Genomic DNA, 24973 nt, shown 5'->3' with positions numbered 1-24973 from the left:
CCTATCATTAAAAAAAATAACACCATGGGGTAAAGCTGTGAGGTAACTCAGTTTTCTTCTTGGCAATATCCTCAAACCTTTATCTTTCCTATTTTTGACAGATTAAGAAAGTGAGGACAGCTAAACAATGGAGCTAACAAACAATGGTTGTTGACAATATTCTTTTTTATGTAATAGTATTTTATTTTATTTTCATATATAATATTTTAAATTTTTTGGCCATTTTCCAACCTGTAAACATCTCCTTATTTTCTAGTTTTTTTGCTACAACAAAATAAATACTTTTGTATATATTTTCTTTTTCTGTGTATGAACAAAATTATTTTTATTTATTTAATATTTCCCCAGTTATATTTATAATTCTTTACATTTGTTTTTAAAATTTTTGAGTTCTCGGTTCTCTCCCTTATTCCCACTCACAATTAAGAAACCACATGTGAAGATATGCAAAACATTTCCATGTTTACAACAATAAAGTTGTAAAAGAAAACAGATCTCCCATTCTAATGAAAGTAAAAACCTTCAAGAAAAAATTTTCAGAGAGAAAGAGAGAGAGAGCTGCATTCAGACACAATCAATTCCTTCGCTGGGAATGAATAAGATTTCTTATCCTAAGTCCTTCACAGTAATTGTGGATCAGTGTACTGTTGAGAATAGCAGTCATTTACAGCTGGTCATCCCAGAATATTGCTATTACTTTGTACACAGTACATTTCACTTTGCTTGAGTTCATTGAGGACTTTCCAGTCTTTTTTTTTTTTTTTGAGAGCATCCTTTCTCATTATTTTCTATAAAACAATAATATTCTGTCACAAACACATACCACATTTTATTGAGCAAGCCTTCCCCAATTAAAGGACATCCCCTCAATTTCCAAATTTTGCCCTGAGGAGAGAGTTGCTATATTTTTTTGTATATATAGGTCATTTTTTTTTTTTTTACTGCTTTTGGTATTCATGCCTAGTAATGGTGTTGCAAGTTCAAAGGATATGTATGAATTTATAACCCTTTGAGCATAGATTATATCTTTTGATCATTTATCTATTGGGACATAGCTCTTTTTTTATTTTATATAAGTCTGACTCAGTTCCCTCTGTTTGAGAAATGAGGCCTTATCAGAGAAACTTGCTTCAAAATTCTTGTTACAATTACTGTTGCTAACTATATTTCCCCCATTTATTATCTCTTCTTTTACCCTGTCCCTCCTCAAAAGTTTTGTTACTATTCCCTCTCCTAATATGCCTTGTCTTTTGTCACCCTCTTCCCCCTTTCCTCTCCCCCTTTCCACATCCCTTCCTATTCCTATTTTCCTGCAGGGTAAAATGGATTTCTATACCCATATTAAGTTATATGTTACTTTCTCTTTGAGCCAATTCTGAAAGTAAGGTTCACTCACTCACCCTTTCCTTCCTCTCTCCTTCCCCTCTACTGTATAAACTTTCTTGCCTATTTTTTAATGGAAGACAACTTGCACCATTCCTCGTCTCTCTTTCCCTTTCTCCTGGAACATTCCTCTTTTATCCCTTAATTTCATCATTTTTAAGAAAGATATTATCCCTTCATATTCAACTCACATCTGTATACACACACACACATACATAGAGAGAGACTTCCTTCTAATTGCTATAATAATGACAAAGTTCTGAATTACAAGTATCATTCTTCCATGTAGTAGGAATGTAAACAGATAAATCTTATTAAGTCCCTTAGGCTATCCCTTTCCTGATTACCTCCTCATGCTTCTCCAGAGTCCTATATTTGAAAATCAAATTTTCCAATTCAGCTCTAGTCTTTTCATCATGAATGTTTGAAAATCCTTTCATTGAAATGACAACCTTTTCTTCTGAAATATATATTCAGTTTTACTAGAGAGGTGATGATTCTTGGTTGTAATCCTAGCTCCATTGCTATTTGGAATACCATATTCTAAGTCTTCCTGTTCTTTAATGTAGAAGCCACTAAATCTTGTGTTATCCTGACTGTAGCTACACTATACTTGAATTATTTCTTTCTAGATGCTTGCAATATTTTCTCCTTGACCTGAAAGTTCCAGAATTTGGCTATAATATTCCTGGGAATTTTCATTTTGGGATCTCTTTCAAAAGGTGATCGGTAGAGTCTTTCAATTTATATTTTACTCTCTTGTTCTAGAATATCAGGACAATTTTCCTTGATAATTTCTTGAAAGATGATGTCTAGGCTCTTTTTTAAAATTATGATTTTCAAGTAGACCAATAGTTTTAAAATTATCTCTTTTGGAACTATTTTCCAGGTCACTTGTTTTTCCAATGAAATATTTCACATATGACTCTACTTTTTCATTTTTTTGGCTTTACTTTATTGCTTCTTGATTTTTTCATAAGGTCATTAGCTTCCATATGCTAAATTCTAATTTTTAAGAAATTATTTTCCTCAGTGAACTTTTGTTCCTCTTTTCCCAATTGACTACTTTTGCTTTTTTAAATTTTTTAAAATTATTTATTTTTTATTATAGCTTTTATATGCAAAGCATATGCATGAGTAATTTTTCAACAATGACCTTTGCAAAAACTTCTGTTGCAACTTTTCCCCTCCTTCCCTCCACCTCCCTCCCCTAGATAGCAGGTAGTCCCATTCATGTTAAAGATGTTAAATACAATATATATGTACATATTTATACAATTAGATCTTGTTGAACAAGAAAGATTGGATTTAGAAAGAGGATAAAAAAACCTAAAAAGAAAAAACAAAAATGCAGGCAAACAGTAACAGAAATAATGGAAATGTTTTGTTGTGGTCCATACTCATTTTCCCAGTGTTCTTTCGCTGGGTGTAGCTGGTTCTGTTCATAACAAATCAATTGGAACTGATTTGGATCCTCTTATTGTTGAAGAGGGTCAAGCCCATCAGAATTGATCCTTATATAGTATTATTGTTGAAATGTATAATGATTTCCTGGTTTTGCTCATTTCACTCAGCATCAGTTCATGTAAGTCTCTTGAAGCCTCTCTATTCATCCTGCTGATGAATACCTGGCTGGTCATTTCTTATAGAACAATAATATTCCATAACATTCATATGCGACAATTTATTCAGCCATTCTCCAATTGATGAGCATCCATTCAATTTCCAGTTTTTAGCCACTACAAAAAGGGCTGCCATAAATATTTTTGCACATATGGGTCCCTTTCCCTTCTTTAATATCTCTTTGGGATATAAGCCCAATATTAACACTGCTGGGTCAAAGGGTATGCACAGTTTGATAACTTTTTGAGCATAGTTCCAAATTGCTCTCCAGAATGGTTGGATCCATTCACAATTCCACCAATAATGCATCAGTGATTCAGTTTTCCTGCATCCTCTCCAACATTCATCATTATCTTTTCCTGTCATCTTAGTCAATCTGAGAGGTGTGTAGTGGTATCTCAGAGTTGTCTTAATTTGCATTTCTCTGATCAATAATGATTTGGAATACCTTATCATATGATTAGAAATAGTTTCAATTTCTTCATCTGAAAATTATCTGTTCATATTCTTTGACCATTTATCAATTGGAGAATGGCTTGATTTCTTATAAATTAAGAGTCAATCCTCTATATATTTAGGAGATGAGGCCTTTATTAGAACCTTTAGCTGTAAAAGTGTTTTCCCAGTTTATTGCTTCCCTTCTAATCTTGTCTGCATTCATTTTATTTGTACAAAAGCTTTTTAACTTAATATAATCAAAATTTTATATTTTGTGATCAATAATTGGTTACAAATTCCTTCCTCCTCCACAGGTCTGAGAGGTAAACTATTCTATGTTCTTCTAACTTATTTATACTCTCATTCTTTATGCCTAGACTGTGGACCCATTTTGATCTTATCTTGGTGTATGGTGTTAAGTATGGGTCAATACCTAGTTTTTGCCATACTAATTTCCAATTTTCCCAGCAATTTTTTGACAAATAATGAATTCTTATCCCAAAAGCTGGGGTCTTTGGATTTGTCAAACACTAGATTGCTATAGTTATTGACTATTTTGTTCTGTGAACCTAATTTATCCCACTGATCAACTAGTCTATTTCTTAGCCAATACCAAGTAGTTTTGGTGACTGCTGCTTTATAAAATATTAGATCAGGTACAGCGAGGCCACCTTCATTTGGTTTTCTTTTTCATTAGTTCCCTTGAAATTCTTGACCTTTTGTTCTTCCAGATGAATTTTGTTGTTATTTTTTCTAAGTCATTAAAATAGTTTCTTGGGAGTCTGATTGGTATAGCAATAAATAGATTTTTAAAAATAATAAAATAAAATAATTAGTTTAGGTAGTATCTTAATTTGCTTGACCTATCCAGAAGCACTTAATATTTTTCCAATTGTTTAGATCTATCTTTATTTATGTGGAAAGTATTTTGTAGTTTTGCTCAGTTTTGAGCAAAGTTTTTGTTTTGTAGTAGTTTTGAAAGTTCCTGACTTTCCCTTGGCAGGGAGATTCTCAAATTTTATACTATCGACAGTTATTTTAAATGGAATTTCTTTTTGTATTTCTTGCTGTTGGATTTTGTTAGGAATGTATAAGAATGCTGATGATTTATATGGATTTATTTTTTATCTTGCAACTTTGCTAAAATTGTGGATTATTTCTAATAGCTTTTTAGTAGAATTCTCTGGGGTTCTCCAAATATACCATCATATCATCTGCAAAGAGTGATAATTTGGTTTCCTCATTCCCTACTCTAATTCCTTTAATCTTTTTTCTCAACTTTTATTGCCAAAGCTAGCATTTCTAATACAATATTGAATAGTAATGATGATAGTGGGAAACCTTGTTTCATGCCTGATCTTATTGGGAATGATTTTAGTTTATCCCCATTACATATGATGCTTACTGATGGTTTTAAATAGATGCTACTGACTATTTTAAGGAAAAGTCCATTTATTCCTGTACTCTCAAGTGTTTTTAATAGGAATGGATGTTGGATTTTATCAAATGCTTTTTCTGCATCAATTGAGATGGTCACATGGTTTTTGTTAGTTTGGTTATTGATAGTCAATTATGCTAATAGTTTTCCTAATATTGAACTAGCCCTGCATGCCTGGAGATGATTTTCTGTAATCTTTTTGCTAATACTTTAAGAATTTTGCATCAATATTCATTAGGGATCAAAGGATATGAACAGACAATTTTCAGATGAAGAAATTGAAACTATTTCTAGCCATATGAAAAGATGCTCCAAGTCATTATTAATCAGAGAAATGCAAATTAAGACAACTCTGAGATACCACTACATACCTGTCAGATTGGCTAGAATGATAGGGAAAGATAAGGCAGAATGTTGGAGGGGATGTGGAAAAACAGGGACACTGATACACTGTTGGTGGAATTGTGAATACATCCAGCCATTCTGGAGAGCAATTTGGAACTAAGCTCAGAAAGTTATCAAACTGTGCATACCCATTGATCCAGCAGTGTTTCTACCCATGCTTTTTTCACTTCATCTGAAGCATAGTAGTTTCTGCTCCAGCCTTTTACCTTTTTTCCATATGTATCACCCTGCTTCAAGTGTTGTTTCTGGCAAACAATATATTGTAGAATTCTGGCTTTTAATACAGTCTGCTATCTGCCTCTGCTTTTACCCCATTCACATTTATGATTTAAATTAATAATTCTGTATTTTCTGCCATCTTATTATACCCAAATTATGCTTTTATCTTTCCTCCCCTTTTATCCCCCCCCTCCTCAGTATTAGACTTATGAACACCACTTGCTTCATATGCAGCCCTCCCTCTTTAGGATCCCTCCCCTTTTCTTAAACCTTTCCTTTACAATTTTTGTATTCCCTTCTTTTTATCCTATGCCTCTTTTCACTTTTTCCCTCCCACTTTTCAATGAGTTGGGAGAAGTTTCTCTGTAAATTGAGTATGTCTAATATTTTCTCTTTTAGCCAATTCTGATGAGAGTGAGATTCATACTATGTTCATCCCCCACCTTTCTTTCCCTCAGATATAACAGGTTTCTTTTGCCTCTTTGTGAGATGTAGTACCTCCACGTTTCCTTTTTCAGGTACACTTTCCTTTCCACCTCTAGATTCTTTTCTATATTGTAACAGTAAAACCAAATTATAACATATGCTTTATGTATAGTCACAACAGAAATATAGTTCCCAAGATTTCTTTTTATCTTTTTATGTTTCTCGAGTCCTATATTTGGAGGTCAAACTTTTTGTTTCGTTCCAATTTTTTCCTTTAGAAATAAATGGAATTCACCTATTTCATTGAATGTCCATCTTCTTCCCTTGAAGAAAATGCTCAGTTTGGCTGGGTAAATTATTCTTGGCTGCATACCAAGTTCTTTTGCCTTTTGGAATATCAGATTCCAGACCCTTTGATCCTTTAATGTGGACGCTGCTAGATTCTGAGTAATCATTATTGTGGCTCCTCTGTATTTGAAGTTTTTTTCCCTTGGTCTGATAGTTCTGGAATTTAGCCAAAATATTTCTTGGAGTTTTGATTTTTGGGATTTCTTTCAGTAGATGATCAATGAATTCTTTCAATGTCTATCTTACCGTCTGTTTCTATAACATCTGGGCAATTCTTTCATCATGATTTTCAGGGAGTCCAGTAATCCTTAGATTATCTCTCCTAGATCTATTTTCCAGGGCTGTTGTTTTCCCAAGTAGGTATTTAACATTTTTTTCCTATTTTTTCATTTTTTTTTTTTTTTGGATTTGCTTGACTGATTCTTGGTGTCTCCTCAAATCATTCATTTCCATTTGTTCAAATCTGATTTTTAATGAATGATTTTCTTCACTTACTTTTTAAATTTCTTTTTGTTATTTATCCAATTTAGTTTTTAAATGAGTTGTTTTGTTCTATGGTTTTTCCATTTCGCCATTTTTTAAAAAAGAATTATTTTCTTTTTCCAATTTACAAATTCTGTTTTTCTTGGAATTCTTTACCTTTTCCAATTCACTAATTCTGTCTTTTAGGGAGTTGATTTCTTTTTTTTACTCTATCTTTTAATGAGTTACATGTCTTATCCTGACCCTTTGGCAAAGCTTTCCTTTCCCCATTTTTCTTGTAGCTCTCTTTTGAGATCCTTTTTAATTTCTTCTATGAGAGCCTTATGTGGTAGAGAGCAGATCATATCCACCTTTGGATCTAGAGATAAACTGTTTTTAGTCTCTTAAGGATTTGAAATCTTCTCTTTTTCCATATAGAAGCTATCAATAGTTAGAGCCTGTTAACTTTTTTGCTCATTTTAAGAAAAGAAAAAAAAAAAGAAAGAAAAGCTACGGTTTGCTTATGGGGGACAGTGGGATATTTCCAAGAAGCCTCTACAGACAACAGGAAGTAGCAGTGAAGCGGCAGTAGGACAGCACACACTGGCTGTCCTGGGATTAGCAGTTGTGCTGAAATCAGCAGCAGTGGGAAGGCAGTATCTGCACTGGGACCAACTACTGTGGCTGTGCCTGGATCATGCTGAGTCAATCTGGGTGCTGGGTAGGTGTGGCCAGGTCCAGAGAGACTCTAGCATTTTGGAGTTATAGTCTTTACCTTCTATGTTTATAGCTTCTCTGCTGATTTACTGGCTTGCTGCCAGGACAAAGTAGCTCACACTGTGGCAAAGTTTTCCCTGCAGATTTTCTGTCAGCAGAGACCACACCCTGCCCCTCTCAGATCTGCTCAGCATGAGCTGTTTCCTTTGATCTCACTGCCTGCCTGAGGTCTGTGCCTGGCCTAGCCCCATTCCATCTCTGCGCATGAGCAAAACAGATCTTTTCTGGAGAATGTCAAGATTATCTTCTGTTGGTAATGTGTTATACTCCAAATATTCATGGGTTCTGACAGTCAAGCTCTAATTCCAAGGCTGAATTTCATTAAAATTGATTGAGGGAAAAGGAGAGCCTAGGAAGATGTGTGTGTCCTCTCTGCTATCTTGGCTCCGCCCAACTACTTTTGCTTTTTAAGGCATTTTCCTCATTAGCTGCTTATGTTTCCTTTTGCACCACTCTCAATCCTTTTTCCTAATTTTTCCTCTATCTTATTTGATTTTTCAAAATCTCTTATAAGGCTTTGGATATAGGATCTTTGACTTTATTATCATCTTCTGAATGTATGTTTTGACTTCCTTGTCACCATAATAACTTTTAATGGTTAGAAACTTTTATGTTTTCTGTTCATTTTTCTATATTACTCAGCTTTTAACTCTTTGTTAAAGTAAGGCTCAGTTTCGGGTGGGGAATGCACTGTCCCAAACTTCAGGGGGTTTATGCAGATGTTTTCAGAAATCCTTCTAGGGAACTGACTACAAGTATTTTTTTCTGCCTTGGAACTGTTGCTGTTTTACTGTTGCAGCAGTTTACTGTTTTACTGTTTACTGAAGCAGATCTACTGTGCTAAAGCAAAAGAGTTCTGCTTTGCTGCCACCATGACCAAGGCTGTGGCTAGGGCTGCGCTGAAGCAGCCTTCCGATAGGACCACATGCCAGATTCCTACTCCATTGCCACAGATCCCTCCACTGCCCATCCAAGTCTTCCCTGGTGTCATCGGGCTGAAAGGTCCAGAAGCCAGTAGCGCTGCCACCAATTCAAATTCAGAGGTCCCCCTTTGCTAATGCTGGGGCTGGGGCTAGGGCTGGAGCTGGAGCTGTGCTGGTGCAGCATACACTAGGCTTGCACCTGGACTGTCACCCTCCTGTCACAGACCTTTTTTGCTGACCTTCTAAGTCACCTTCAGCTGGAAAATGTTCTGCTGTCTTTTAGGTATTCTGATGCTCAAAAATTGGTTCATGGTCAATATTTAAAAGAATTTGGGGGACAGCACAGAGGATAGAGCACCAGCTCTTAAGTCAGAAGGACCTGAGTTCAAATCTGGCCTCAGATACTTAACACTTCCCCCAATTGCCTCAACAACAACAACAACTATATATCTATATCTATATCTATATATAAAGAAAAAAATCGAGCAGTTTGGGGGAAAGGTTGAGTGAATTATTGCTTTTCCAAATACATGCAAAGATAGTTTTCAACGTTCACCTTTGCAAAACCTTGTGTTCCAAATTTTTCTTCCTCTCCTTCCCTCCCCAAAACAAGTAGTCTGACATAGGTTAAAATGTGCAGTTTTTCTAAACATATTTCCATATTCTTATTGACAATATTCTATCTAGAAGTTAGAACAACAGTCTGAGAATATTGTCTGTGAACTCCTGAGGTAATCCAACATCTTCTTAGGAAGTCTGTGAGGTCATAACTGTTTTCATGATATCATAAGACATTACTTCCCTACTACAGTACTCATTCAACTACAACTACATGTTTATATAAAGCTGGATTTTCTTCATAGTGTAAAAGCAAACCAATATATAGTTGCAGACTGAATGCAAAAACATATGTCAGAATCCCTCTTTTTTCTATTAAGCCAAGCTTTAAAAAGATCATATAAAAATATGCAAAACAATGCCATTTTCTCACCTTTTTGTTTGTTTTGGACATTTTATTTAAATTCAGTAAAAATATGTAATGAATTTATCATTTTACACGAACAAATTTAAAATTTTTTATCAGTTATACTTTCTAATAGAGTAACAGCAATACCTATAACCCACAAAAACAAAAGCTTATAGGGGTCCTTAATAATTTCTAAAGGTGTAAAAGGATCCTGAAACCAAAAAGTTTTGAGGATAGTTGCTCTAGAATCTAGCCTTACTCTTGCACTTGAGATTGCTTGTAGGCAGGAAATAAATGCCAAGAGCACACACAGAGAGTTTTACTTCTCTGGACTGATTGTTAAGACTATTATAGCTAGATGGCATTATATTGCACAGAGTGCCAGGTCTAGAGTAGGAAAGACTTACCTTCCTAAGTTTAAATCTGGCCTCAGGCACTTTCTGTGTTACCCTGAATAAGTGACTTTATCCTATCTCAGTTTCTTCATCTATAAAATGAATTGGAGAAAGAAATGGCAAATCACTGCCAAGAAAAACCCAAATGGAATCATGAAGAGTTAGACATGAATGAAATAACTGAACAACAAAAACTGCTGTTATCGACTTGTCATGAAAGACAAGACAGACAGGGGGCTAGGTGAAACTTCTTTGTAGTAAAAGAGTACAACTCAAGAATTTCATTATGTTCTGTTTCATATGTCCTCCAGGGAAAGCTTTATGCACTGCTGAACTTCCCAAAGTCTGGGTTATAGAGAACTGTGGAAGATTTAATGATGATGAATCTATGGCACAAGGTCGGCAATTCATTCATTCAACAAAGATTCATTCAACAGAACATTCTGCTGGAAACTGGGAAAAATACAATATTTAGATAAGCTGTGATATCCTAATTCCATGGAAGTTATAGTTTAGCAGCTGTGTCTTTGACAACACTTCCAAAGCTATTCTTTATGGAACAGTATTGTCTGATATTTCCTTCTTCTACTGTGGTTTGTTTAAGCTGCTTGCAAGCTTTGCTTTGTGTTTTTTACACATCATCTGCTTTATCTCAAACTGAGAAGCACTCTTAGCTACTTAATCCTAAAACGGGACAAGTACTACAAATTCCTATTTTGCCTTCGTTCCTGTTTGGCCCTAACCCTATCCTTCATATGGAAGAAGGGGGCATCACAATGCAATTCACTCTAATGATTTCAGTTATTATCTGCATGTGATTAAATCTCAAATCTGTATCTCTCTATCAAACCACTTTCTTGAGCTGCAGTCTTCCAGTTCAATATCCAGATAATGTTTTCTTGAAAAAAATTTTATCATTGACAGAAATTTTTTCATAGTCACTCTACCTAGGAACTGTAGCAATCCCTTCCTCATCGCCCCTGCTTTCTATTATCTTATCAGCCACTCTTTAAGTCACTTATTTGGACAGAGAACACAATATGTTCTCTTAGAAACTGTGTTTTAAATGATGATTCAATTTGTAGAACAGTCAGAAAAGGCTTATTTATATATGGCAAAGAACTGGAAATTGAGGAGAAGCCCTCAGTTGGGAAATGGCTGACCAACCTATAGTATATGAATGCAACGGAATACTATTGTATAAGAAATGATGAGCAGGAAGATTTCAGAAAAATATGGAAAGACTTATGTGAACTGACACAAAGTGATATGAGCAGAAACAGGAGAACATGATACATAGTAACAGCAACATTTTCTGATAATCAATTATGAATGACTTAGCTCTTTTCAGCAATAAGTGATTTAAGACAATTACAAAGACTTCTAATGGAAAATGCTATCCACATTCAGAGAAAGAATTGATTGATTTTGAATTTAGATCAAAGCATACCATTTTAGTTTGTGTATGAGAGGGTCTTTTTTTTTTTTACTACATGACAAATATGGAAATATATTTACATTATTGTACATATATAAAGTGTATAAAATAAATTACTGTCTTAGGAAGAGGGGATTAGAGGGAAGGGAGAAAAATTTAGAGTTCAAATGTTAAGTGCATCACTAAGTTGATGATTTGAATGTTAAGGCTAGCACTCAAACCATTCCTGAGGTTCATGAAGGTAGCATTTCAGACAGATGCTACACCAAGGATGCAGTCTTAAACTGTCTCAGGAAAATTACATAATTACTGAAATAGGAAATGGACATGTGATTTAACTGGTGTAAAGAGTTCCTGGATGATGAATCCTCAGTCAATGAAGATCAATATCTTCTCTGCAACATAAAGTCTTAAAGAACTGTCTAAAGTGTTTAAGTAAATGACATGCCCAGGATCACACAGCCAATGTACAACAGAGATAGGACATTAACCTAGACAGTACTGATTTCTAGGAATTACTTTTTTAAAATATTCTATTTGTTTTATTTTTTGATAATAGCTTTTTATTTTTCAAAATATATGTCAGGATAATTTTCAGGATTCATCCTTGAAAAACCTTGTGTTCCAAATTTTTATTCCAACCTCTTCTCTCCCTCCTCCCCTAGACAGCAAGTAATATAGGTTAAATATGTGCAATTCTTCTAAACATGTTTCCACATTTATCATTCTGCACATAGAAAAATCAAATCAAAAAGGAAAAATGAGAAAGAAAAAAAGCAAACAACAACGAAAGGTGAAAATACTATGTTGTGATCCACATTCAGTCTTCATAGTTCTAGGAATTACTTAATGCAAAAAGACTGAACCCCACACAATGGAGATATCATAGTATCATAAATTTAGAATAAGAAGGGACCATGGAGTCCAAACTCTTATTTTACTGTTCTGTTCTGAGATTGCTTGTAGGCAGGAAATAAATGCCAAGGGCACACACAAGGAGAAGTAAAACTCTGGACTGATGATTCCACATTTATCATTCTTATTTATCATAATAATATGAGGAAACTGAGGGACAGTGAGATTACATTGATTTGCCCAAGATCACACAGGTAGTGTCTATGATGGGATTTCAGCTCAAGTCTTCCTGACTCCAATTCCGGGGCCCTTAATACTATATAACAGCTGTAGGAGAAATTGAGAAGGAAAGGGAAAAGATACAGATTCAGTTCTCCTGTTTGCATTCCCCAAAGTCATTATCCTTAAAGAAGAATGGTGACATAACTAATGAAATATCTCAAAAGTATCCCAACTATGCAGCCTTACCCTTCTTTAACTCTAGAGACTTACCTAGGAGTAAGAAACTGCAGCTGTTACAAACCTCCACAATAGCAGCTGGTAATTACCAGCTGTTAAATACCCTCTTCCTTATCCCACACCCCCTTTAGCCATTATGTTCTCATAATTAAACTCAGCTGTGAGCTACTCAGCTCTGTCCTTTCTAGTAGTGCTGACTCAACTCACAATTCTCAGCTTCCCCACTGTCCCTGGCCAGGGTGCTGACTTAAAAAAAAAAAAAATCATATTCTCCCCAGGAACATTTCTATGGAGAGAAGAAAGGGAAAGAGAAATGGGATTATAGGAGATCAAGTCTGAGAGAGTGTGAGGAATTTATGTTGCTCACAGGTATATGACATTAAATTAACTTTAACTAGCAACAACAATATGCCATAAAAGCAAATATATGACTATTAACCTTTATAGCAATTTAGCGTAGTAAAATTATGTTAAAACTCTGTAAAATGGTTGTAAACATTCTATACATGTTAATTACATAAGGGACTACAATGTATTATAAATTGTATATATGTACAAAAGATGTACCATTCTGCTATGTAATAAGTTTGACTTAAAACAAACATGCTAACTATAATAAATGTCAATTAAGTATGTTATTAGTATTATTTTCATTGCCTGAAATATAGCAAAGAGGATTTATATGGCCTGGTTTCTTTAAAAAGCCATCTGTGGAATCTTGAACAAATGCCTTATTTTATATGTATATATAATTTCCCTAGAGAAAGTAGAGGCATTCAGAATTGATCTTAGAAAGACCTCTAGGTATTTAATAAGTGGACAATATGTGTTTGCCACTATAATTGTGATGATAGTGCTTCTCCCACTAAAAAGTACTACACATAGCAGGGTATAACATAATAGTAGGGGTACTGAGTAGTACCCCTACAGGATTTGTACACCAAAGAGATTAATGATAACCTACTAATATTACACTGCCACTTTTCATTCAGGAAGAATATTTAGACTAGACAACCTTCCTTAAATCATAATTTTAAAGTGTGAAATATCAATGCGATTTAATCATCCCACTTCTCCCCTCCACCCCCCACCCCCCACTTCTCTCCTCTTCCCCCCTCCCCCCCATCATACTTCCATAAGAAAAATATTAGACCCAATTCTATTTGGCATTACAAAACCAGATTGGCCGAGTTCACTTTTCTGGCCACGAGATGGTGCTATTTAGTAGCCTGAGATTTGCTGTTTCCTTCTAGAAGGGGGTTTTTCAGTTATAATAAACATGCCATTTCTCTTTCCCTACCCCACCCCAATTAAGCAAGCTTTCTTTGGTCTCTTATATTTTAATACCCAATCAATAAGATTTCCATCTCATTTATTTCCATTTCAATGTGGGACAATTAACTACTCACTAGATAAAATGAAAATGTATTGTACCTGTGCCCTGTATCCCTGTAAAATATGTAAAGTTATTGAATTAATTTTTCAAATCATTTATCTTTGAACATTATAGATTAATTTCTGTGGCCTGATATGTTGATATTGTTGGAGGGAACTTCTGAATTGAGGAGAAATCATATTTTCCTTTGAATGTTTGAGAACTTCTCTAGTATTCACAGATTTATAGTGGAAAAAAGCATTGAATTTAAAATCAGAAGATCTATATTCAAGCCTTAAATTTATACTTAACATTTGTGTGATCTTTCGCAAATTGCTTCTCTTTAGAGCTTTGTTCCCTTCGCTATAAAATGAGATTGGAATGCAATGTGATGGAATTTCCAGAATTGGAAGTCAGAAGACCTGGAAGTGACTCTCCCATCTGCTACTTAATAACTGTATGACCTTGTACAAATCATTCAATGTCTCTTTGTATCAGTATTTTTATCTGTAAAACTCTTGTGTGTGAAGGGGGGAAGGGAGAGAGACAGACAGAAAGACAGAGATAGACACACAGAGAGAGACAGAGCCAGACAGGAAGCAGGGGAGAAGGAAAGAAAGAGAAAAAGAAAGAGGAAAAAAAGAGAATCAGATCACATTATCTCTATGTTATTCAACAAAACAAAATCTATGATCCTATATTAAGCCATTTGTTATATGCTAGACATACATGGTATACATGTGCAATGAATGAAATAATCCTTATTTATAAGGAGTTTACATTATAATGGAGGAAACATTTGTGTAAGTACACACATGTATACATATATGCACACAGCTTAAGTATGGAGTGAATAAAAACAAATCTGTGCAAAATGGCTAAATAGATAGTAATTTGTTATAGAGGGCATAAATAATTGGATGAGATTATCAAAATGCTGGTGCTTGAGCTGCATCTTCAAGGACGCAGAGGGAAAGAGGGAAAGCATTTCAAGCATGGGGAAAAGGCCATTGCAAAGATATGGTGACAGAAAAGGAGATGTGTTTGAGGGATAGAAAGGTCAGTTTTGGCTAATTACAGTTTCTTGGAGGGAGAGTTTTAAACATTTCCAATGAGGCTTTAAACTATAAATGAGGACCAGGTGGTAAGATATGATAAAAGCTAAATAGAAAAGTTTATATTTGATCCTAGAACTAATAGAACTCCATTGGAGTTAATTCAGTAAGGATTATAAAGTCAAATCTGAGTTTACAGAAAATCATTTTGACAACAGTATATAGGATTAGCTAGAGACTATGAGGAGAGACATGAGGCAGGAAAACCAACTAAGGGGTAACTCTGTAAGCATAGAGAAAGGCAGAGTACCTTTTGTACACCATAAAAGCAAAAACAGCAAGATTTGGCAACTGACTGAATATAGGGGAATAAGAGTGAGGAGCCTAGGATAATGCCCAGAAGAGAAGAAAGCCTAAGACAGAATTGCAGAAATACTTATAATTAAGGATTTTCGGAGGGAGGTTGAGTCAGCACAGAAACCTAAAAAGAACCGGGCAGACCAGTAGGAGGCAAATCAAGAATGAGTTAGTGTCACAAAAATTTAGAGAGAAGAGAGTATCCAGAAATAGAGGAGTGGTTGATAAGTGTCAAATGAAGCAGAAAGTTCAAGATGGATGAACACACAGAAAAAAGAAAAAAAAACAAACCACCAAAAGATCTGGCAACTAAGAAATAATCGGTGAATTTGACCAGGGCTGAGGGATGAGAGTTGAGGGAAGGTAGGGGTAAGCAAATATAGACAGCTTTTTAAAGGAATTTGATTGAAATAGGAGAAATATAGCATGATAACAAAGTAGGGTGAAGGGAAGGATTCTTTTTTATTTTTTTGTCTTTTTTTCTTAATGGTATTTTGTTTTTTTCCAATACATGTAAAGATAGTTTTCAACATTGATTTTTAAAAGTTTTTTACATCATTCACTTTGCAAAATCCGTGTTCCAAATTTTTCTTCCTCTCCTCCCTTTTCTTCTCCCCAAGTCAGCAAGCAATCTGATACAGGTTAAATATGTGCGATTCTTTTAAACATATTTCCATATTTGTTATGCTGTGCAAGAAAAATTAGATCAAAAGGGAAAAAAAAGCATGTGAAAGAAAAAAACAAATGAACAAACAAAAAGAAAATAAAAATAACTATGCTTCAATCCACAGTCTCCATAATTCTCTGGACGCAAAGGACATTTTCCATCTCAAGTCGATTGAACCATGTTTTTTTTATTTACAAGATATATGCATGGGTAATTTTTCAGCATTGATAATTGCAAAACCTTTTGTTACAATTTTTCCCCTCTTCCCCACCCCCTCCCCCAGATGGCAGATTGACCAATACATGTTAAATATGTTAAAGCATATGTTAAATACAATATATGTATACATGTCCATACAGTTATCTAGCTGCACAAAAAGAAATGGACTTTGAAATAGGCATCACCATATTGTTGAAAAAATTCAAGTCCATCACAGTTGATCATCACATAATCTTGTTTTTACTGTGTACCGTGTTCTCTTGATTCTGCTTATTTCACTTAGCATCAGTTCATGTAAGTCTTTCCAGGCTTTTCTGAGATTAGCCTGCTCAACATTTCTTATGGAACAATAATATTGCATTACCTTTATATACTGTAACTAATTCAACCATTCCCCAACTGAAAGGCATCCATTCACTTTCCAGTTCTTTGCCATTGCATAAAGGGCTGCTACAAATATTTTTGCACATGTGGATTCTTTTCCCTCTTTTATGAATAGGGAATGATTTTTAAGAATGAGATAGACTTGGGTGTGTTTGAAGACAAAAGAGCCTTCCAGCTTTGAATTCTGTGATTTTATGATTTGGGCTCCGCCAGATATTGTGATTTGTTATAAATCACTCTGATCTTCATAGATCATAAGATAACATGGGATAATGCTAATTACCATGCTAAATCAAATGCTTGGGTTTTAAATGCTCTCCACCAGGTTACCAAATAAGTGACCTTGGACAAATGACTTTCCTTCTCTGGGCCCTGGTTTTCTCTTTTTTAAAACCAGATAACTGAACTAGAAATTCTCAGATAAATCTGGTTCAAATCTTTCCTCTGATACTTACTAGTTATATAACCATCTGAAAGATATAATTCTAAAATTGGGGAGGGAGGGACTTCAAAAGCCATCTAGTCCAATTCCCTCATTCTACAGATGAGGAAATTGAGGCCCGGGAAGGTTAAAGGACATTCCTAAGGTTTCACATGTAATATGGGTCAGAGGTAGCATTTGAACCCAAGTCCTCTGATTTTAGAGCCAGGGTTCTTCCCACTGTTCCACACTGTCTCCTATTAAGTTACTTTAATCAATCAACAAGCATTTATTTCACATTACTGAGTTTCTGTTTCCTTTTCTGTGAAATGAAGACAATACCACCTTTTTATTGGGACAGCTCGGTTCTATCAGTAGATAAAGAGTTCTGGGCTTGCCTGAATTCCTTCCTGAGTTCAAATACTTTGGAGTAGACTGAATGAACTGATGCAGAGGGAAGTGAGCAGAACTAAAACAATTAACAAAATGATATTATAGAGAAAAATGTCTTTAAAAGATTTTAGAATTCTGATTATTGTTTAGTTGATATGTAACTCTTGGTGAGTCATTTTGGATTTTCTTAGCAAATATACTGGTGTGGTTTGCCATTTACTTCTCTAGCTGAGGTAAAGAGGATTAAATGATTTGCCCAGGATCACACCATTACTAAGAGTCTGAGGTCAAATTTAAACTGATTCGTCTGGACATTGTACTCACTGTACCACAATGACAAGCCATAAGTCTCAAAGAATAAAATTGAAACACATCCCTCACCTCCTGACAGTTGATAAATTAAAAAGGCAGAAAGAAACGTACAATTTTGTGAGAATGTGGCTAATGTGAAAATTTGTTTTATTTGGCTATGTAGCTATGTATTGAAAGCTTTAAAAATTTTTTTGCTTGATGAAGAATGGGAATAACAGATTGGTATACTTGTTAGTTGAAAAAAAAAGGATTTTTATGATAATCTAATGCAGTATATATTAAAAAGTGCTCTATAAACTTAAAATAGGTATACAAATGTCAGCTCTCAGATTCTCCAATTTTGTGATCTGGCTACATTACTATGAGAAACTTTAAGGCAAAGTATGTGTTTGATGATGAGCCATTCAGGGGCTGGGCAGTCAGTAGCTCTGAAAGAAAAGGATATTGGTGGTAGAAAGCAGAAGAATCTGTTCCTACTTTATACTTTTCTAAGCTGATTCTAGACCTTTGAGATATCATGGGGTGACCTTTGCTGATGGTCTGATGCCCAACTTAAGTCTTATTTCCCTACAATCCTCCTAAGGCTTAAATATCAATGAATCTCCTCAGGAGATATATGGTAATTCCAAGAATTTCACTTTTGTCATGCCATAGGTTTCTATTTTGGTAACTCTTCCATCCTCATTCTCTTTTAGCTAACAATAATAATTAGCTAATAAAATGTTCTAAAAATAAATAATATTTATATAATGCTACTACATGCCAGACACCATCCTAAGTACTTAACAATCATTTTCTCATTTGATCCTTGCAACAATTCTGGCAGGTAGGTGCTATTATTATACCCAATTTACAAATGAGGAAACTGAGGCAAACAGAAATCAAATGACTTGGCCAGAGTCACATAGCTATTAAGTAATTGAGATTGGATTCGAACACATATTTTCCTGACTCCAGACTTAGCACTCTGTCTACTATACCATATAGCTGCCTAGCAACCCATGGGCTGGGCTTAACCTTCTTGACAACAAAGTTTGGGATGCCTTCTCTTAGCTCCAAGTGGGAGACAGGAGATGTAGATTCTAATCTATGTCCCATAATTAATTAATTGTTATGGGCCAGAACTTAAAACAAGGTGCTAAGTCAGTGGAATTGATAGAGACAATAGTTATCTAATTTAGCATGATGCTTAACAGTTCTCTGGTTCAATACATGTACTTAACTATAGTTCCACAAGATTCACCTATGATGAGAGAGGATATAAGCTCGGACAAGATCAACCAGAATCAGAACTGGAAAACAGAGACCCTGATAGCAGTCCTCCTGCTTCCCCCACAGAAACCAAGACACATTCAGGAGGATCTCAAGAAGCTGGCAGAAGCAGAGAAGCCAAAGGACAAGAGCACTAGAAGCTCTCAGAGGTTGAGACAGATTCATTCCATCTTCCACCTTTGTTGTGGCTGGAGGCTGAAGCAGAAACCCTTGGAAGTCTGGAAGATTCAGAAGCCAGAGAAGGCAAGCAGGAGCTTAAGCTCTCAGAACCAGAGAGAGAGATAGACCTCCAAGAAAACTAACTGGGCCCCAGGAAAGGAGACAAGACTTGGAAAGAGACAATAAAGGATTTGGACTTTAATCCCTGGCTGCATTTGGGGTAATTACTGAACTGAAACTAAGGCTGCCTCCAGAGACCCCAAGGAAACCCCAACAAGAGAAGATTATATTTTAGAGAAGAATATCACAATTAGTTTTATGAATCTATGCAAATCATTTCCCTTCTCTCAGACGTAAGTCATAGGATTAGAGATTCATAGAGATAAGAGATGATCAACTAGGAGGTTCTTAATATTTTTAATATTTAATAATATTAATATTTAAACTCCCTTTAGCAGTTTAATGAAGACACTTCTTGAAATGTTTTCAAATGCATAAAAAATTACATAGGACCTTAAAGGAAGCAAATTGTATTGAAATACAGTAATCAAAATATTAAGAAAACAAGTTCATAGATGCCAGCTTAAGAATTTCTGATCTTGATCATCCCCTTCAGTCTACAGAAAAAGAAATAGTTCTAGCAAGAAGTGACTTTTCTAAAGTCACAATTAGCAAATGTGCAGCTGGGCTTTGAACCCTATTTTCTGGCTTCAGATCCAGGCTCTTCCCATTTGTTTCACTACAAACTCAGTTTGTAAAATAAGCAGCAAAGTTTCATAGTTTTAGAACTGAAAGAGATTTTAGAGATCATTGAGTTCAACTTTCTCATTTTACAGATAAAGAAACTAAAGCACAAATAGATAATGCTTTATAATATTATATATAATGATCTTATTCTATGGCATAGTCAAGCCCATATCCTAGGGCTCATATGGGAAAAGAGAAAGATGCTTTTATATATATAGCTCCTACTTAGTACCATGCTAAATGCTTTACAAATACAAACTAATTTGGAGTGAAAAACACCTCTTTCCCATAGTAACCACCATACAACAGATCACCATGCATCAGATTAAGATGCATGCCTATATCACTATGTAACAACAGTCACTGTGGGGTCACCACTCTCAGGGTGCCATTGCAGTGGTCCTCCTCTCCTTGGGCTTGCCTTCTTGTCTTTATCCCTTGTAGAAACATGACCCAAATTCTGAGGGACAGGACATCACTTCTCCAGTACTATTATACCTGCCTTGTTCCCTCTATTGCCTTCCCTCCCAAGAGAATTTTTATTAGATGTGAGAATGATAGCCTCTTACAACCCTGAACCTCAGTGCTTTGTGTAATAATAGAGCACATTTACAGAGTACTTTAAGATTTCTAAAGAGTTTTTCTTCATAATAGCTCTGCCAGAGAAGTAGCAGTTTTATTAAGTCTGTAAATCAGAAATGTGAAAAATAACTTACTTGTATTCACACAAAAAAGATTCTAATTCAGACCTCAACTCAATTCAAAGGTATGCTGGAACCAGTTCAAACCAGCTCAAACCAATTAATTGTTAAATTTTCATGTGAATATTTATACCTTGGAAATCAACAGATGGTACAAATTAGGATTGTTTTGCTGATAGGCTAGATTTAAGGATATCATCATAAGACAGGTATAGTAGTACTGGAGAAGCAATGTCCTCTTCCCCAGAATTTGGCAGGACCTCATTAAGAGGTGGTGGGAAACAGGAGGATACAAACACCTGTAACTTTTAGCTACAGTTTTATTTGTTATTATAAAATCTCAAGTCACAATTAAGGCTATAGTTTAAGGCTACATTCCCATGAGCGTGTCTTCACTCAGTTAATTCCACACAAGGAGATAGAATGATGGGGGGGAGGGAAGGGAGGAAAGAAGGAGGGGAGAAAGTAGGAAGGTTTAATACAGGAAAGGTATGAGCAAAAACATGGTACGGGAAAACTATGATGATAAGGATTCTTAAGTGGCTGATCATCCAGATTGTGACCAGATGCCAACAATTTCCTAAATTTTGAAAAAAAGGAAAAAAAAGAATAATCAATGAATCATCCATATCCACAGTCCTCACTTCTTGAATAGAAGAGGAATAGAAGTATAAAGAAAAACAATTCTGAAAGATTTTAAAAATCTCTAATCAATACAATGATCAATTGGAATTTCAGAGGACCAATGATAAGCAATACTACCCACTTCCTGACAAAGAGTTGATGGACTCAAGATGCAAAATGAGACATGTTTTCAGATTTGAATGATTTTTGTATTTGTTTTACTTGACTATGCATATAAGCACATATTTTGTTTTGTTACGAAGGATTTTTGTTTTTCTTTCAATGGGGGATAAGGCAAGAACTAGTGATAAGATTGCCACATGAAAAGAAAAAAAAATTAAGATTGTCATTGAAACATTTTTTTTAAATCAGTGATCAGCCCCATAATGTGTTGCTACCTTAACATAGTTATAATGAAATAAAATACAAGAGAACAAAAAGATCATCAGTAGGAAACAGATTAAAAAGAACATCATGAATTTGTTACATGCTGGAAAGCAGAAACAAGTTTTGCCAGCTGCAAATTCACAGCTGCATGTGCAAGTCTCTTTTTCTGTTTTGTTTTGTATATGAAAATGCTTATCTTGTTGGCAGTTCATTAAGTTCAGGAAAAAAAAAACATTTTAAAAAATCAGTGAGTGGTTTTCCTATTCCTTTCTGAGTCTTAGAACATACAGATTCTTTGCTTCAGGCATCAAATTATTTAGAGCTCAGAACAGTACACAGCCTAACTAAATTTTGGGGGGGTCTCTGTCAATAGAGTGTAGGGTGGCAACCCTTGTACTTCCTTATTTTAATCTCCAATGTTAAACTATAGCTAGGCATTATCCAAACAGGAGCTACTCTCTCAATAAAACTGTCTTTTCCTCAGCAGTGGTTAGAGTGCTACATTGCAAGAACATACTGTACCTTGGATTCTAGGATTCTGGGAATTTGGGATACCACATCCTGGAATTCTAGGTGGATTTCTGCCATTAACTGTTCTTGTGACTTCAGGAAAGATTCATCTTATTTCTGGACCTCAAATTCCCTCATTTGTCAAACAAGAGAGTTAGATTAGAAGATCTCTAAGACTTTTTCCAGCTATGAAATTCTGTGAATAACCTGAAGGATAGTGGATAGGATTATCAGACACCTCACAAAAATCATAGCATCCAGAGGTTTGTGTGCATTTGTAAATATATTTCATATATACATATATAAAATAACTCTTACAACAACAACAACAAAAAAAACCCTTTCCAGCTTAAGTAAATAAAGCTTGATCAACATGTAGACTCTATTGTTCCCTTGATTAATAAAATGCATCAGAGAGGATTGGTAACTAAGCTAAAGCCAAGAAAGCACAACATTAGATGTATATGAAAAGATGCAAAGTATCCATCACTCTTTATCTCCCTCTGTCTGTGTCTCTGTTTGTCTTTGTCTCTCACTCTTCTCCCAAAACACGCACAGTGCCTCAATCTTCCAACATTTTTCTTCCAAAAACTTTCCAATTATCTGAATACATAGGAACTCTTAAAACAATCCTTCCCAACATAAATTGTTTTTTTTTCTCTCCTTCCTTACCTCCCCTTCCTTCAGGCAGTAAGCAATCAGATATAGGTTATACATAGGCAATGATATAAACATTCATAGTTTAGTCATTTTGTGCAAGACTCAAAAGAAAAAATGCAAGTGGAAAAATATCATATTTCAATCTGTATTCAATCAATATTAAGTTCTTTCTCTGAAGGCAGTATGCTTCATCATTAGTCCTTTGGGAATGTCTTGGATCATTGTATTGCTGAAAATGGCTAAGTCACTTGCAATTCTTCATCAAGCAATATTGCTGTTACTATGTTCCTCACTCTGCTACTTCTGTTTACTTCACAATGTATCAGTTCATGTAAGTCTCTCTCCAGGTGTTTCTGAAATCATTCTGCATGTTTTCTTATAGAACAATAATATTCCATTACAATCATATACCATAACTTGTTTAGCAATACCCAACTGATAAGCATCCTTTAGATTTCCAATTCTTAGCCACCACACAAAGAGCTGCTATAAATATTTTTGTATAAATAAGTTCCCCCTCCTCCTCCCCCTCCCCCCCCCCCCCCCCGCTTTTTTGGATGTATTTGGGGATCTAGACCTAGCAATGGTACTACTGCTTCAAAGAGTATGCAGAATTCTACAACCCTCTGGACATAGTTCCAAATTATTATTCAGAATGGGTAGATCAGTTTACTTTATGAATAGTATCAGTTTTATCACATCCCCAAAAACATTTTCCTTTTTTGTCCTAATAGTCACTCTGATAGGTGTGAGGTAAGAATTGTTTTAATTTGCATTTCTTTGATCAATAGTGATTTAAAGCATTTTTCCTTGACTTTTATAGATAGCTTTGACTTTTTTTGTCTGAAAACTACTTATTCATATCATCTGACCATCTGTCAATTAGGTAATGAACTTTTATTTTTTTAAGTCTGACTCAGTGAAACGTATTTGAGAAATGAGGCCTTTATCAGAGATATTTGTGGCCAAAAAATCCCCCTCTCCCCTCCCAGTTTTCTGCTTTTCTTATAATCTTGACTGCATTGGTTTTGTTTGGGCAAAAACTTCATAATTTTGTATGATCAAAATTATTTTACATTTTTGGAGTTCCCAATCTCTATATCTTTTTTGGTCCTAAATTCTTTCTATCCATAAATCTAACAGATAAAACTATTCCATGCTCTTTTAATTTGCTTATGGTATCACCCTTTATGTGTAAATCATATACTTATTTTGAACTTATCTTGATATATGATATGAGATGTTGGTCTATACCTAGTTTCTGCTGCACCAGTTTTTGTCAAATAGCTTCTGTTCCAAAAGCTTGGCTCTTTGGTTTTATCATATACTAGATAACCATGGACATTTATTATAATTTGTATTTAATCTATTCCACTGATTCATCATTCTATTTCTTAGCCAGTACTAGGTTGTTTTGATAATTATTGCTTTATAATTGAGCTTGCTATCTGGAATAGCTAGATTATCTTCTTTTGCATTCTGCTTTCTGCTTCTGCTTTATGGGTGAGTTCTCCCATTCACATTTATAGTTATGATAATTGTGTATTTTCCTTCATTACATTCACCCCTCTTACCTCCCTCTTCCTTATCCTCAAAAGCTACTTACTTTTGATCACCATCTTCCCTTTTTATTAGTTGCCTTCCCTCTTCTATTATCCCTGTTCCTTTATATTTCCTTATAGGGTAAGATGGATTTTATTTCCAACTGAGATTGTATAATATTCCCTCTTTGAGCCAATTTTGATGAGAGTGAGGTTTAAGATTAGTCCACCACTCCCTCTATTATAATAACTTTTTCATGCCTCTTTTATGTGAGATAATTTACCTCATTCAATCTCTCCCTTCCTTCCAATGAAATTTTGGGGGTTGGGGCTATCATCCCATTAAAATCATCTTATATTCAATTCTTGTCTATATATACTACTTCTAAATGCTCTTATAGTAATAACTCTTAAAGAGTAACAAATATTATCTCACCATATAGAAATATAAATAATTCAATCTTAATGAATTTCTTACATTTTCTCTTGTTTCTTTTTTACCTTATTATGTTTCCTTTAAATCTTATATATGAAGATCAAATTCTTTATTCAGCTCTGGTCTTTTATTAGAAATGCTTCAAAATCCTCTATTTTGTTAAATTTCCATTTTTCCCCTGAAAGATATTCAATTTT

At 34.8% G+C, this 24973-nt stretch overlaps 1 protein-coding gene and 1 long non-coding RNA gene across 4 annotated transcripts in view; one reads left to right on the top strand and one right to left on the bottom strand.

The window, feature by feature from the left end:
- The window catches only part of LOC127540985 (uncharacterized), a 48165-nt gene that overhangs the window by 9640 nt on the left and 13552 nt on the right, over positions 1 to 24973 (bottom strand). The window contains exon 1 of one of the 3 annotated variants that reach the window (XR_007948331.1): positions 12590 to 12698. The exons of 1 other annotated variant lie outside the window; for it this stretch is intronic. This is a non-coding gene — a long non-coding RNA (uncharacterized LOC127540985). Of the gene's footprint in view, positions 1 to 9816; positions 9836 to 12589; positions 12699 to 24973 lie in introns of those variants that run through there. One more of the 3 variants, XR_007948333.1, reaches the window with a different exon arrangement.
- Positions 14308 to 24973, top strand: part of UBAP1 (ubiquitin associated protein 1) — a 104961-nt gene continuing 94295 nt past the window's right edge. Inside the window, exon 1 of the mRNA XM_051965904.1 lies at positions 14308 to 14388. The gene's annotated coding sequence lies outside the window, so the exon portion shown is untranslated. The remainder of the gene's footprint in view (positions 14389 to 24973) is intronic.

The sequence above is a fragment of the Antechinus flavipes genome, chromosome 1 (assembly GCF_016432865.1).
Source record: "Antechinus flavipes isolate AdamAnt ecotype Samford, QLD, Australia chromosome 1, AdamAnt_v2, whole genome shotgun sequence".
Lineage (NCBI taxonomy): Eukaryota > Metazoa > Chordata > Mammalia > Dasyuromorphia > Dasyuridae > Antechinus > Antechinus flavipes.
Note: the sequence above shows the minus strand (reverse complement) of the source record. Positions and strands in the feature narration are given on the sequence as shown.